The 7,500-nt window shown below is 38.2% G+C and overlaps 22 non-coding genes across 22 annotated transcripts; all 22 read left to right on the top strand.

Moving 5' to 3' along the window:
• Nucleotides 1-33: 33 nt before the first annotated feature.
• trnac-gca (transfer RNA cysteine (anticodon GCA)) lies at nt 34-105 on the top strand. Its single transcript has one exon. It is a non-coding gene; the product is annotated as a tRNA-Cys (tRNA).
• Nucleotides 106-626: 521 nt separating this feature from the next.
• trnac-gca (transfer RNA cysteine (anticodon GCA)) lies at nt 627-698 on the top strand. The gene has a single exon. It is a non-coding gene; the product is annotated as a tRNA-Cys (tRNA).
• A 137-nt stretch (nt 699-835) lies between these two features.
• Nucleotides 836-907, top strand: trnac-gca (transfer RNA cysteine (anticodon GCA)). The gene has a single exon. It is a non-coding gene; the product is annotated as a tRNA-Cys (tRNA).
• A 523-nt stretch (nt 908-1,430) lies between these two features.
• On the top strand, nt 1,431-1,502 carry trnac-gca (transfer RNA cysteine (anticodon GCA)). Its single transcript has one exon. It is a non-coding gene; the product is annotated as a tRNA-Cys (tRNA).
• A 122-nt stretch (nt 1,503-1,624) lies between these two features.
• Nucleotides 1,625-1,696, top strand: trnac-gca (transfer RNA cysteine (anticodon GCA)). The gene has a single exon. It is a non-coding gene; the product is annotated as a tRNA-Cys (tRNA).
• A 162-nt stretch (nt 1,697-1,858) lies between these two features.
• On the top strand, nt 1,859-1,930 carry trnac-gca (transfer RNA cysteine (anticodon GCA)). The gene has a single exon. It is a non-coding gene; the product is annotated as a tRNA-Cys (tRNA).
• Nucleotides 1,931-2,385: 455 nt separating this feature from the next.
• On the top strand, nt 2,386-2,457 carry trnac-gca (transfer RNA cysteine (anticodon GCA)). Its single transcript has one exon. It is a non-coding gene; the product is annotated as a tRNA-Cys (tRNA).
• Nucleotides 2,458-2,604: 147 nt separating this feature from the next.
• On the top strand, nt 2,605-2,676 carry trnac-gca (transfer RNA cysteine (anticodon GCA)). Its single transcript has one exon. It is a non-coding gene; the product is annotated as a tRNA-Cys (tRNA).
• A 120-nt stretch (nt 2,677-2,796) lies between these two features.
• On the top strand, nt 2,797-2,868 carry trnac-gca (transfer RNA cysteine (anticodon GCA)). The gene has a single exon. It is a non-coding gene; the product is annotated as a tRNA-Cys (tRNA).
• A 118-nt stretch (nt 2,869-2,986) lies between these two features.
• trnac-aca (transfer RNA cysteine (anticodon ACA)) lies at nt 2,987-3,058 on the top strand. Its single transcript has one exon. It is a non-coding gene; the product is annotated as a tRNA-Cys (tRNA).
• Nucleotides 3,059-3,317: 259 nt separating this feature from the next.
• On the top strand, nt 3,318-3,389 carry trnac-gca (transfer RNA cysteine (anticodon GCA)). The gene has a single exon. It is a non-coding gene; the product is annotated as a tRNA-Cys (tRNA).
• Nucleotides 3,390-3,920: 531 nt separating this feature from the next.
• trnac-gca (transfer RNA cysteine (anticodon GCA)) lies at nt 3,921-3,992 on the top strand. The gene has a single exon. It is a non-coding gene; the product is annotated as a tRNA-Cys (tRNA).
• A 122-nt stretch (nt 3,993-4,114) lies between these two features.
• On the top strand, nt 4,115-4,186 carry trnac-gca (transfer RNA cysteine (anticodon GCA)). The gene has a single exon. It is a non-coding gene; the product is annotated as a tRNA-Cys (tRNA).
• A 406-nt stretch (nt 4,187-4,592) lies between these two features.
• On the top strand, nt 4,593-4,664 carry trnac-gca (transfer RNA cysteine (anticodon GCA)). Its single transcript has one exon. It is a non-coding gene; the product is annotated as a tRNA-Cys (tRNA).
• Nucleotides 4,665-5,185: 521 nt separating this feature from the next.
• Nucleotides 5,186-5,257, top strand: trnac-gca (transfer RNA cysteine (anticodon GCA)). The gene has a single exon. It is a non-coding gene; the product is annotated as a tRNA-Cys (tRNA).
• Nucleotides 5,258-5,394: 137 nt separating this feature from the next.
• On the top strand, nt 5,395-5,466 carry trnac-gca (transfer RNA cysteine (anticodon GCA)). Its single transcript has one exon. It is a non-coding gene; the product is annotated as a tRNA-Cys (tRNA).
• A 523-nt stretch (nt 5,467-5,989) lies between these two features.
• Nucleotides 5,990-6,061, top strand: trnac-gca (transfer RNA cysteine (anticodon GCA)). The gene has a single exon. It is a non-coding gene; the product is annotated as a tRNA-Cys (tRNA).
• A 530-nt stretch (nt 6,062-6,591) lies between these two features.
• trnac-gca (transfer RNA cysteine (anticodon GCA)) lies at nt 6,592-6,663 on the top strand. Its single transcript has one exon. It is a non-coding gene; the product is annotated as a tRNA-Cys (tRNA).
• A 156-nt stretch (nt 6,664-6,819) lies between these two features.
• trnac-gca (transfer RNA cysteine (anticodon GCA)) lies at nt 6,820-6,891 on the top strand. Its single transcript has one exon. It is a non-coding gene; the product is annotated as a tRNA-Cys (tRNA).
• Nucleotides 6,892-7,014: 123 nt separating this feature from the next.
• On the top strand, nt 7,015-7,086 carry trnac-gca (transfer RNA cysteine (anticodon GCA)). The gene has a single exon. It is a non-coding gene; the product is annotated as a tRNA-Cys (tRNA).
• A 124-nt stretch (nt 7,087-7,210) lies between these two features.
• On the top strand, nt 7,211-7,282 carry trnac-gca (transfer RNA cysteine (anticodon GCA)). The gene has a single exon. It is a non-coding gene; the product is annotated as a tRNA-Cys (tRNA).
• Nucleotides 7,283-7,404: 122 nt separating this feature from the next.
• trnac-gca (transfer RNA cysteine (anticodon GCA)) lies at nt 7,405-7,476 on the top strand. The gene has a single exon. It is a non-coding gene; the product is annotated as a tRNA-Cys (tRNA).
• The last annotated feature ends 24 nt before the right edge of the window (nt 7,477-7,500 follow it).

Below are 7,500 nucleotides of genomic sequence, written 5' to 3'. Positions count from 1 at the left end.
TTTTTCCCACTATTTTCAGGCAATGCATTATATGGGGGTATATCTCAGTGGTAGAGCATTTGACTGCAGATCAAGAAGTCTCCGGTTCAAATCCGGATGCCCCCTTTGGATTTGGCAGGTTTGGACTAACCAAAACTTTGTCTTCAAAGCCAGACTATCTTTATTAGATATTGTCTCTTTAAAGGAACTTTTTTTATTTATTTATTTATTTATTTTTACTATTTTCAGACAAGGCGTTTTGTGGGTGTATAACTCATCGGTAGAGCATTTGACAGTAGATCAAGAGGTCCTTGTTTCAAATCTGGGTGCACCCTTTGGATTTGGTTGCTTTGGACTAACCAAAGCTATGTCTTCAAAGCCAGACTGTCTTTGTCATATGTTGTGACATTGAAGGGCGTTATCTTCTTTCACTGGTTTTGCAAAGACCTCTTTTTGACGTTATAACTCAGTGGTAGAGGATTTAACTGCAAATCAAGAAGGTCCTGATTCAAATCTTTTTGCCAACTTTGGACTTGGCAGGTTTGGACTAACCAAAACGTTGTCTTCAAAGCCAGACTGTCTTTATTAGTTATTGTCTCATTGAAGGAATTATTATTTTTTCATTATTTTAAAACAGCAGTTTTTGTGGGGGTATAGCTCAGTGGTAGTGCATTTGACTGCAGATCAAGAGGTCCCCGGTTCAAATCCAGATGTCCCCTTTAGAGTTTGCAGGTTTGGACTTACCAAAACTTTGTCTTCAAAGCCAGACTATCTTTATTAGATATTGTCTCTTTAAAGGAAGTTTTTTTATTTATTTATTTTTTTTTTTTTACTATTTTCAGACAAGGCGTTTTGTGGGGGTATAGCTCAGTGGTAGAGCATTTGACTGCAGATCAAGAGGTCCCCGGTTCAAATCCGGGTGCCCCCTTTGGAGTTTGCAGGTTTGGACTTACCAAAACTTTGTCTTCAAAGCCAGACTATCTTTATTAGATATTGTCTCTTTAAAGGAAGTTTATTTATTTATTTATTTATTTTTTTTACTATTTTCAGACAAGGCGTTTTGTGGGTGTATAACTCATCGGTAGAGCATTTGACAGTAGATCAAGAGGTCCTTGTTTCAAATCTGGGTGCACCCTTTGGATTTGGTTGCTTTGGACTAACCAAAGCTATGTCTTCAAAGCCAGACTGTCTTTGTCATATGTTGTGACATTGAAGGGCGTTATCTTCTTTCACTGGTTTTGCAAAGACCTCTTTTTGACGTTATAACTCAGTGGTAGAGGATTTAACTGCAAATCAAGAAGGTCCTGATTCAAATCTTTTTGCCAACTTTGGACTTGGCAGGTTTGGACTAACCAAAACTTTGTCTTCAAAGCCAGACTGTCTTTATTAGTTATTGTCTCATTGAAGGAATTATTATTATTTTTTTACTGTTTTCAGACAAGGTGTTTTGTGGGGGTATAGCTCAGTGGTAGAGCATTTGACTGCAGATCAAGAGGTCCCCGGTTCAAATCCGGGTGCCCCCTTTGGAGTTTGCAGGTTTGGACTTACCTAAACTTTGTCTTCAAAGCCAGACTGTCTTTATTAGATATTGTCTCATTAAAGTAAGTCATTTTTTTTCCCACTATTTTCAGGCAATGCATTATATGGGGGTATAGCTCAGTGGTAGAGCATTTGACTGCAGATCAAGAGGTCTCCAGTTCAAATCCGGGTGCCCCCTTTGGAGTTTGCAGGTTTGGACTTACTAAAACTTTGTCTTCAAAGCCAGACCGCCTTTATTAGATATTGTCTCTTTAAAGGAAGGTTTTTATTTTTTTATTTTTATTTATTTATTTTTTTTATTATTTTTTTTTTTTTACTATTTTCAGACAAGGTGTTTTGTGGGGGTATAGCTCAGTGGTAGAGCATTTGACTGCAGATCAAGAGGTCTCCGGTTCAAATCCGGGTGCCCCCTTTGCCTTTGGCAGGTTTGGACTAACCAAAACTTTGTCTTCAAAGCCAGTCTCTCTTTATTAGATATTGTCTCATTAAAGTAAGTAATTTTTTTCACTATTTTCAGGCAATGCATTTTGTGGGGGTATAGCTCAGTGGTAGAGCATTTGGCAGGTTTGGACTTACCAAAACTTTGTCTTCAAAGCCAGACTGTCTTTATTAGATATTGTCTCTTTAAAGGAAGTTTTTTTTTTTTTTTTACTATTTTCAGACAAGGTGTTTTGTGGGGGTATAGCTCAGTGGTAGAGCATTTGACTGCAGATCAAGAGGTCCCCAATTCAAATCCGAGTGCCCACTTTGGACTTGGCAGGTTTGGACTAACCAAAACTTTGTCTTCAAAGCCAGTCTCTTTTTATTAGATATTGTCTCATTAAAGTAAGTAATTTTTTTTCACTATTTTCAGGCGATGCATTTTGTGGGGGTATAGCTCAGTGGTAGAGCATTTGACTGCAGATCAAGAGGTCCCCGGTTCAAATCCGGGTGCCCCCTTTGGAGTTTGCAGGTTTGGACTTACCAAAACTTTGTCTTCAAAGCCACACTGTCTTTATTAGATATTGTCTCTTTAAAGGAAGGTTTTTTTTTGTTTTGTTTTTTTTATTATTTTTTTTTTTACTATTTTCAGACAAGGTGTTTTGTGGGGGTATAGCTCAGTGGTAGAGCATTTGACTGCAGATCAAGAGGTCCCCGGTTCAAATCCGGGTGCCCCCTTTGGAGTTAGCAAGTTTGGACTTACCAAAACTTTGTCTTCAAAGCCAGACTGTCTTTATTAGTTATTGTCTCATTAAAGTAAGTAATTTTTCCCCACTATTTTCAGGCAATGCATTTTATGGGGGTATAGCTCAGTGGTAGAGCATTTGACTGCAGATCAAGAGGTCCCCGGTTCAAATCCGGGTGCCCCCTTTGGGCTTGGCAGGTTTGGACCAAAATTTGGTCTTCAAAGCCAGTCTCTCTTTATTAGATATTGTCTCATTAAAGTAAGTAATTTTTTTTTTTACTATTTTCAGGCAATGCATTTTATGGGGGTATAGCTCAGTGGTAGAGCATTTGACTACAGATCAAGAGGTCCCCGGTTCGAATCCGGATGCCCCCTTTGGATTTGGCAGGTTTGGACTAACCAAAACTTTGTCTTCAAAGCCAGACTAGCTTTATTAGATATTGTCTCATTAAAGTAAGTAATTTTTTTCACTATTTTCAGGCGATGCATTTTGTGTGGGTATAGCTCAGTGGTAGAGCATTTGGCAGGTTTGGACTTACCAAAACTTTGTCTTCAAAGCCAGACTGTCTTTATTAGTTATTGTCTCATTGAAGGAATTATTATTTTTTCATTATTTTAAAACAGCACTTTTTGTGGGGGTATAGCTCAGTGGTAGTGCATTTGACTGCAGATCAAGAGGTCCCCGGTTCAAATCCGGGTGACCCCTTTGGAGTTTGCAGGTTTGGACTTACCAAAACTTTGTCTTCAAAGCCAGACTATCTTTATTAGATATTGTCTCTTTAAAGGAAGTTTTTTTATTTATTTATTTATTTTTTTTACTATTTTCAGACAAGGCGTTTTGTGGGTGTATAACTCATCGGTAGAGCATTTGACAGTAGATCAAGAGGTCCTTGTTTCAAATCTGGGTGCACCCTTTGGATTTGGTTGCTTTGGACTAACCAAAGCTATGTCTTCAAAGCCAGACTGTCTTTGTCATATGTTGTGACATTGAAGGGCGTTATCTTCTTTCACTGGTTTTGCAAAGACCTCTTTTTGACGTTATAACTCAGTGGTAGAGGATTTAACTGCAAATCAAGAAGGTCCTGATTCAAATCTTTTTGCCAACTTTGGACTTGGCAGGTTTGGACTAACCAAAACGTTGTCTTCAAAGCCAGACTATCTTTATTAGATATTGTCTATTTAAAGGAAGGTTTTTTTTTTGTTTTTTTTTTTACTATTTTCAGACAAGGTGTTTTGTGGGGGTATAGCTCAGTGGTAGAGCATTTGACTGCAGATCAAGAGGTCCCCGGTTCAAATCCGGGTGCCCCCTTTGGAGTTAGCAGGTTTGGACTTACCAAAACTTTGTCTTCAAAGCCAGTCTCTCTTTATTAGATATTGTCTCATTAAAGTAAGTAATTTTTTTCCCCACTATTTTCAGGCAATGCATTTTATGGGGGTATATCTCAGTGGTAGAGCATTTGACTGCAGATCAAGCGTTCCCCGGTTCAAATCCCGGTGCCCCCTTTGCCTTTGGCAGGTTTGGACTAACCAAAACTTTGTCTTCAAAGCCAGTCTCTCTTTATTAGATATTGTCTCATTAAAGTAAGTAATTTTTTTCACTATTTTCAGGCAATGCATTTTGTGGGGGTATAGCTCAGTGGTAGAGCATTTGGCAGGTTTGGACTTACCAAAACTTTGTCTTCAAAGCCAGACTGTCTTTATTAGTTATTGTCTCATTGAAGGAATTATTATTTTTTTTTAAATTATTTTAAAACAGCACCTTTTTGTGGGGGTATAGCTCAGTGGTAGAGCATTTGGCAGGTTTGGACTTACCAAAACTTTGTCTTCAAAGCCAGACTGTCTCTATTAGATATTGTCTCATTAAAGTAAGTTGTTTTTTTTCCCACTATTTTCAGGCAATGCATTATATGGGGGTATATCTCAGTGGTAGAGCATTTGACTGCAGATCAAGAAGTCTCCGGTTCAAATCCGGATGCCCCCTTTGGATTTGGCAGGTTTGGACTAACCAAAACTTTGTCTTCAAAGCCAGACTATCTTTATTAGATATTGTCTCTTTAAAGGAACTTTTTTTATTTATTTATTTATTTATTTTTACTATTTTCAGACAAGGCGTTTTGTGGGTGTATAACTCATCGGTAGAGCATTTGACAGTAGATCAAGAGGTCCTTGTTTCAAATCTGGGTGCACCCTTTGGATTTGGTTGCTTTGGACTAACCAAAGCTATGTCTTCAAAGCCAGACTGTCTTTGTCATATGTTGTGACATTGAAGGGCGTTATCTTCTTTCACTGGTTTTGCAAAGACCTCTTTTTGACGTTATAACTCAGTGGTAGAGGATTTAACTGCAAATCAAGAAGGTCCTGATTCAAATCTTTTTGCCAACTTTGGACTTGGCAGGTTTGGACTAACCAAAACGTTGTCTTCAAAGCCAGACTGTCTTTATTAGTTATTGTCTCATTGAAGGAATTATTATTTTTTCATTATTTTAAAACAGCAGTTTTTGTGGGGGTATAGCTCAGTGGTAGTGCATTTGACTGCAGATCAAGAGGTCCCCGGTTCAAATCCAGATGTCCCCTTTAGAGTTTGCAGGTTTGGACTTACCAAAACTTTGTCTTCAAAGCCAGACTATCTTTATTAGATATTGTCTCTTTAAAGGAAGTTTTTTTATTTATTTATTTATTTTTTTTTACTATTTTCAGACAAGGCGTTTTGTGGGGGTATAGCTCAGTGGTAGAGCATTTGACTGCAGATCAAGAGGTCCCCGGTTCAAATCCGGGTGCCCCCTTTGGAGTTTGCAGGTTTGGACTTACCAAAACTTTGTCTTCAAAGCCAGACTATCTTTATTAGATATTGTCTCTTTAAAGGAAGTTTATTTATTTATTTATTTATTTTTTTTACTATTTTCAGACAAGGCGTTTTGTGGGTGTATAACTCATCGGTAGAGCATTTGACAGTAGATCAAGAGGTCCTTGTTTCAAATCTGGGTGCACCCTTTGGATTTGGTTGCTTTGGACTAACCAAAGCTATGTCTTCAAAGCCAGACTGTCTTTGTCATATGTTGTGACATTGAAGGGCGTTATCTTCTTTCACTGGTTTTGCAAAGACCTCTTTTTGACGTTATAACTCAGTGGTAGAGGATTTAACTGCAAATCAAGAAGGTCCTGATTCAAATCTTTTTGCCAACTTTGGACTTGGCAGGTTTGGACTAACCAAAACTTTGTCTTCAAAGCCAGACTGTCTTTATTAGTTATTGTCTCATTGAAGGAATTATTATTATTTTTTTACTGTTTTCAGACAAGGTGTTTTGTGGGGGTATAGCTCAGTGGTAGAGCATTTGACTGCAGATCAAGAGGTCCCCGGTTCAAATCCGGGTGCCCCCTTTGGAGTTTGCAGGTTTGGACTTACCAAAACTTTGTCTTCAAAGCCAGACTGTCTTTATTAGATATTGTCTCTTTAAAGGAAGTTTTTTTATTTATTTATTTATTTTTTTTACTATTTTCAGACAAGGCGTTTTGTGGGTGTATAACTCATCGGTAGAGCATTTGACAGTAGATCAAGAGGTCCTTGTTTCAAATCTGGGTGCACCCTTTGGATTTGGTTGCTTTGGACTAACCAAAGCTATGTCTTCAAAGCCAGACTGTCTTTGTCATATGTTGTGACATTGAAGGGCGTTATCTTCTTTCACTGGTTTTGCAAAGACCTCTTTTTGACGTTATAACTCAGTGGTAGAGGATTTAACTGCAAATCAAGAAGGTCCTGATTCAAATCTTTTTGCCAACTTTGGACTTGGCAGGTTTGGACTAACCAAAACGTTGTCTTCAAAGCCAGACTATCTTTATTAGATATTGTCTATTTAAAGGAAGGTTTTTTTTTTGTTTTTTTTTTACTATTTTCAGACAAGGTGTTTTGTGGGGGTATAGCTCAGTGGTAGAGCATTTGACTGCAGATCAAGAGGTCTCCGGTTCAAATCCGGGTGCCCCCTTTGGAGTTTGCAGGTTTGGACTTACTAAAACTTTGTCTTCAAAGCCAGACTGTCTGTATTAGATATTGTCTCTTTAAAGGAAGGTTTTTATTTTATTTTATTTTATTTTTTTTTTATTATTTTTTTTTTTTACTATTTTCAGACATGGTGTTTTGTGGGGGTATAGCTCAGTGGTAGAGCATTTGACTGCAGATCAAGAGGTCCCCGGTTCAAATCCGGGTGCCCCCTTTGGAGTTTGCAGGTTTGGACTTACCAAAACTTTGTCTTCAAAGCCAGACTGTCTTTATTAGATATTGTCTCATTGAAGGAATTATTATTATTTTTTTACTATTTTCAGACAAGGCGTTTTGTGGGGGTATAGCTCAGTGGTAGAGCATTTGACTGCAGATCAAGAGGTCCCCGGTTCAAATCCGGGTGCCCCCTTTGGAGTTTGCAGGTTTGGACTTACCAAAACTTTGTCTTCAAAGCCAGACTGTCTTTATTAGATATTGTCTCTTTAAAGGAAGTTTTTTTTTTTTTTTAACTATTTTCAGACAAGGTGTTGTGTTGGGGTATAGCTCAGTGGTAGAGCATTTGACTGCAGATCAAGAGGTCCCCGGTTCAAATCCGGCTGCCCCCTTTGGAGTTTGCAGGTTTGGATTTACCAAAACTTTGTCTTCAAAGCCAGACTGTCTTTATTAGATATTGTCTCATTAAAGTAAGTCATTTTTTTTCCCACTATTTTCAGGCAATGCATTATATGGGGGTATAGCTCAGTGGTAGAGCATTTGACTGCAGATCAAGAGGTCTCCGGTTCAAATCCGGGTGCCCCCTTTGGAGTTTGCAGGTTTGGACTTA

The sequence above is a fragment of the Garra rufa genome, chromosome 20, assembly GCF_049309525.1.
Source record: "Garra rufa chromosome 20, GarRuf1.0, whole genome shotgun sequence".
Classification (NCBI taxonomy): Eukaryota; Metazoa; Chordata; class Actinopteri; order Cypriniformes; family Cyprinidae; genus Garra; species Garra rufa.
This window is presented reverse-complemented; position numbering and strand designations above follow the sequence as displayed.